We start from the raw sequence: 6000 nt of genomic DNA, 5'->3' as shown, positions 1-6000 counted from the left end.
ATTGATATACGTTAAAAGCACCCGTTGGGCATTATAGGGATCTGTTATTTTTAATCTATTAAGTTTTGCTACGCATAGGTCTATGTCTTTTGAATTAAATTGCACAGTGAACTCTGTTGCCTTGAAATTCATGCTGGCGCCATTCATTTCATATTCGCTCTTGGCTGTCCTTGCCTGCCAGGATGGCGGTGTAAACAGAATAGGTCACGTGACTGCCGGAGCTCTATTGATCTCTATTAGTTATTGACAATCTGTTTTAGAAACTTCATAAGAGATTACATGACAGAGTTGTAGGGGTCTATACATTTGCATTTTATGCTTCTTTCCCACCAGAAGTGGCATATAGTTTTGTAGGCCAAAACCCAGAAATGAGTTGAAAATGTGGATGGAGGTTATAACACACCAAAAACACAGAAAAACACGTACTTCCGCCATATGACTCCTTTAACTGAAGTTAATAAGGTTAACTGAAGACGATTCAAGAAGCAAAGACTTAAACTGAAATAACACTTGTTTAACATTGGCTAGGATCCTGAGCGATCTCTTTCAAATCAGTTTTTTGAATATTTACTGTGCTGCAAATATTGCTTTTTCTATTTGTGTTTAATGAATGTAATTCAATTAGCTTTGGATAAAATACTCTCATAAAAACCTAAATGTAAAGTAAATTTAAAACAGTGTGGTCTAGGTCATTATGACTGAGTGGAGAATAGGGACACTGAATTATGAGCCTTCCAAATGAAACACAATAACTTTAACAAGTTCCAGAGGTGTGAATAAGCACACGCTATGGTGACTCTTAAACAGTCTGTAATTGTTAATTGGCTCATTACTGATCTCTGATGGTTAATTGTGTTGTTGCAAATGACCAGCTATCACTCAGAATCCCACGAGAGCAATGAAGGTCATAAGATTATAATGACTCAGCAGAGGGTTTACAGCAATAGTGTGATTGTGTGGTTAAAGGATGCTAACAGTGAAGAATAGACAGAAAGGATTTATAGGATGAGACTGCAGTTCTAGTTTGGGTAAAAGTTGCATATAAATGTAGTTTGTCCTAAGTTAAATTTGACCGCCTTAATATCAGCCGCTTATTTTCTATTTTATTTGCAATCCATATTTTTAAGTTAATAAACTACACCAAAGGTTCTCAAACTTTTTCATTGTAAGGCCCCCTTTGTGTAGAGTGCATCACTTTGCAGCCCCCCAAATAGACTTAAATCATAAAATCTATGATAAATGTCTGTATTTCATAAAATGCCACAAAATCTGTGGCACCCCTACATCCATCTTGGGTCCCCAGTTTGAACCACTGAACTACACTTTTAGTTTTCACAAAAGGAGAATCAGTAAGGATGCGGGGGGTTCAAAAAATTAAATCCAAGACAGTAAAGGTACTTTTATATCCTCCGGTCCTGCGCTCCCTGCAGTTGATCCGCAGACCCGCTGTGTATGTAAGTGCTGAGGGCTGATGTTGTCAGCTGTCAGTTTCATTGACGCCGATCGGCCTCAGCTCTGGACACTGAGCTCATAAAACCAGTCTCTGAAGGTGTGAGGGTATCTCCGGGGTGGTTTTCACTAGCTTAACCTGCAGTAGGGCTGTAATTAACTGGGGCTAATTATTGGCAGGCATGGGTTAGGATGCTTATGAGAGATCCCAATGCTGCCTGTGCAGATAATCACAGCTTAGGGGCCTGTCAGAGGCTAAATGTGTGTGGACATGCGATTTCAGGAAAGCAGCGTGCATTGATTGATGTAAGCATATAGCAACGTCTAGAGCGACATTTTAATAAGGGAATTCTACAGGCATCCCCGTGTGTTCATTTTGCTTCGACAAAGTATAAACATCCAGGAAACCAACCGTAAAGTTGAATTTGGAATTGGGCCACTAATGTGCTAACAAATTTAAATATCACAGTCTTTCTCTGAATGGCCGTAATAAATTTGACAGAAAACAGCAGCTGTTGAGCTGAATTGATTCCATCTCTTAATCATCGTCCCTCCATTTCCTGTCATCTGAACAGACGCATAACATATTCAATTAGCAACTGAACCCCAGCCAGCGATCTATATCAGACGGAGAAGAGGCGAGAAAGAAAGGTGGAGGGAGGGTAGAACACATGGGAAATCACTCCTCGCCGCGGCACCGCAGACATACGGTGATCCACAGAGGAGCTACTGAGATGCTGAAGGTCGGTGGAGAGAGGTCAAGTAGGACAAAGACGCTTGGATGTGTCATTTCCTCTCATAATCCTATTGTTCCAACTTTTCTCTTTCTCTACTGCTTTTTTCTAACAGAGCTAATGAGATTTAGTGTGACACACAGCAGTATAAATCTATAGAAAGCTGTATGAGCGATATCGTGTAATGCATGCATCGGCAGTGTGTGTATGTATTAATTAAGAGTTATTACGCGGCGCGTTATGTACTGTATATTCATCACATTTTGTATGTACCAATTACAGCAGGAACTGCAGGTTATTTTCATATCTACATCAATTACGTTAACAAACAGTGTACAGGAGATTATTTATGCATGTGTGTGCAAGTGTTTGTAGGGGAGCATCATAATAATGATAACCTCATCAGTGCCTGTGATTACAGTAATGATGTTAGTACAGAAATTCACTGGGCTCTCATTAAGGGAATCTGTCCACAGGGCAGAGCAGGGGGGCTTATGTCTGTGTTCCTAATATATCAAAACCACACGCTCCGTACACACAGAATTCAGTTTAGTGAGTGGATGCTGGCTGCAAAAAAGTTTGTTTTATAGAGGTCAAGTATAAAGAGATGTTTGGTATTGGTCCTAACTGAAGGATCTGATAATCACAAGTTCTTAAAAGTGTGTGCGTGTGTGGGGGGATATGGTGGAAGAGATATCATGTTGTGGAGACATAAATAAAGCCTGAAATCACATATATGTATTCATTTTAGATTGTATTATTAACTATTGCTTTTAAACTCACATTATTTTCAATCATAACCATGTCTAATCTTAAATAGGGGACTTCAAAAGGTGCCATCAAAATACATTTTTGGCTTAATGATTCCATAAAGAACCTTTAACATCCAAAGAATCTTTCTGTTCAACTAAAGGTTTTTTGTAGCACAGAATACATAACACACTTGAATGTATTTGAAGTGCTCTATTTCACGCATTAATTTTGTACTTAATATACAAACAATATGCTTTAGTAGTTCTTAAGATAAACGTGAGAGGATCATACTGTGCTATTTTAAGACACTATGAATAGTATACTTCTAAAACTAAAGGTGCTTAAAAGGTTCTTCACAGTGATGCCACAGAAGAACCATTTTTGGTTCCCCAATGAACCATTCAGTCAAAGGTTCTTCTATGGCATTGAGAAGTGTAAAGACTATATTGTAGTATATTAAGGACAAACTTAATGTGTGAAATAAGAGCACTTTAAGTTATGGAAGTATGTAATAAAATAAAGTGTATTTTACACTAAATAAAGGTGCTTAAAAGGTTCTTTGCAGCAATGCCATAAGGCGCTTTTCGACTGGATAAGTTCAGGAGCAAAGTTCTGGAATGAGTAAAGAGGGCTTTCGTTCGTGAACTAAGTTTTTCCTCAGGCCATTTCTCCGATCGCATTTGCACCGGGAAAAGGAACTATTTAGGGGCTGTATATTAAGATACAGCCACATGACCCTTTGGCAAGCTCGCCTTAGAATTCGCTGACACCATATACGAGAACCATTCGATCGATCAAAAATCTTTCTATAACTTTTTGTCAGTACTGTCTCCAGATGCTACATACCAAATTTCGTGCAAATCTGACAAATATTGTGTATAACTAAATATTGCAGACAGGAAGTATGGCGGAATATGTCAACTCTGATATCAAACAACTCGGCTTGAGCCATCAAATGAACTAATGTGAATTGAATACCATTATGTTGATTTCCTCATATGTTACAAGCATTTTAAGAAATATAATTATATCTAGGGGGGCTGGCCTATAACTTTACAAGTCCTCTCGGAACTTTACTTTGATAAAACAAGGCAAGTTTAGTAGCGATACGTTATTGTGTTTGTAAAATACAGCATTTTATGACAAAACTCAAAATGGGCGATGCCCACAATGGACGAATGAGGAACACTGGGTATGGTTCAACTCGACATGCCTCAAGGAACCAAACAAGACCACTCTTATGATTTTACACCAAAGTTTTCAAAAGTTATCAGCCAAAATAGCCATTTTTTATATCTCTGGACCAGTAGGTGGCGCTGTGCCGAAACTGTGTATGTTACCTCAGGTCATGAGTGCGATGACATGTCCCAAGTTTCGTGTCAATACACAAAAGTTTGGCATCAAAACAGCATCAAATCCATTTTGGCGTGCTCGTCGTCACATTCGTAGACGCGCTATACGAGAACGGATTGACCTATCAAAAATATTCTAATACCTTTTTTGTCTGCAGTGACTCTAGATGCTGCATACCAACTTTCGTGCAAATCGAGCAAACAGTCTAGGAGGAGTTCGAAAAAGTAGGTTTTTCGAAAAATTAAAAATGGCGGGAAAATTTTCATGACGAAAAACGACGTTATATAGTGCATTCGGCATGAGCCAAGGGTTTTGAGCCACTTTTGTTTCTAGGGTGTACGGTTCAAACGTTATAGGCAAAAACGTATGTGTAAGTTTGGACTGTTGGTGGCGCTATGGAGTTACCATATTTACCATGGTAACAGTTCAGACTGTCCTCTATGTGTGTGCCACATTTCACAACTTTCCCATGTACGGTTCTATGGGCTGCCATAGACGTCCATGGCAGAAGAAGAAGAAGAAGCAGAATAATAACACTAGCAGAAGCAATAGTTGTCTACGCCACTTCGTGGCTTGACCCCTAAATACACTGACCAAAATTATACACCAGAGGTCGCACCAGATACTGACTGGTTTTCGAACCCCCCCCCCGGACCCCCCCAATACAGTAAAACTGCACATTTTAGAATGGCCTTTTATTGTGGCCAGCCTAAGGCACACCTGTACAATAATCTTGCTGTCTAATCAGCATCTTGATATGCCACACCTGTGAGGTGGGTGGATTATCTCGGCAAAGGAGAAGTGCTCACTAACACAGATTTAGACAGATTTGTGAACAATATTTGAGAGAAATAGGCCTTTTGTGTACATAGAAAAAGTCTTAGATCTTTGAATTCAGCTCATGAAAAATGGGGGCAAAAACAAAAGTGTTGCGCTTACAATTTTGGTCAGTGTATAAGAACCTTTGAGTGAATTTTTCGTTGGAGAACCGGAAATTGTTCTTCTGTGGCATCACTGTGAAGAATCTTTTGAAGAACATTTTTTTGTTGTGTAAAGGATAATGTTTAAGCTTTATTCAATCTCCACAGCCTTCACAGGTTAGAGTGAAGTGGTTGTTTCCTTGAAGGTCATCAAAACACCATTAAAACACATTATTCAATCAACGCAGTCATCAAGTCACCATTTCCTCTTCCTCCTGATTGGTCGAAATTGGTAAAAATGTTAACATATCAGACATAAACATAGAGGAAAAAGCTCTGTTAATAAAAAAAAACTGTGTGTAAGCTGGACCTTAAAAAGCTTTCATTATGAGTTAATGGAAATGATCTTCTACCGTCCACATCTGTCATTATGTTCTTCTGCTTATCACTTCACTCGTCTGTCATCAGCGCTCTTGTCTTGAGAGGTTTGGAAAGAGACCTGTGGATTGAACCACCAAGAATGACCAGGAAGACCCAGTTGTCTGCTTGTGTGTGTTTGGCATTTATTTGTCATGTTATGTACATGTACAGAAGTGGGTGATTGAAACTGTGAGGGAATTTCATTTCAAGTTATGTTCATATGTTATCTTTTGCGCTGCTTCTGAAATATTCAATTGGCAAAACTTTGGTGTTTTAATTTTGCATAGAGAACAATTTTTTCACGATTCGGTCAAAATGATTCACCTTGGTCTGAATGATACATTACAGACTTAAAAATAAAATTACTTTTC

Source organism: Triplophysa rosa, linkage group LG8 (assembly GCF_024868665.1).
Source record: "Triplophysa rosa linkage group LG8, Trosa_1v2, whole genome shotgun sequence".
NCBI classification, from domain to species: Eukaryota; Metazoa; Chordata; class Actinopteri; order Cypriniformes; family Nemacheilidae; genus Triplophysa; species Triplophysa rosa.
Note: the sequence above shows the minus strand (reverse complement) of the source record.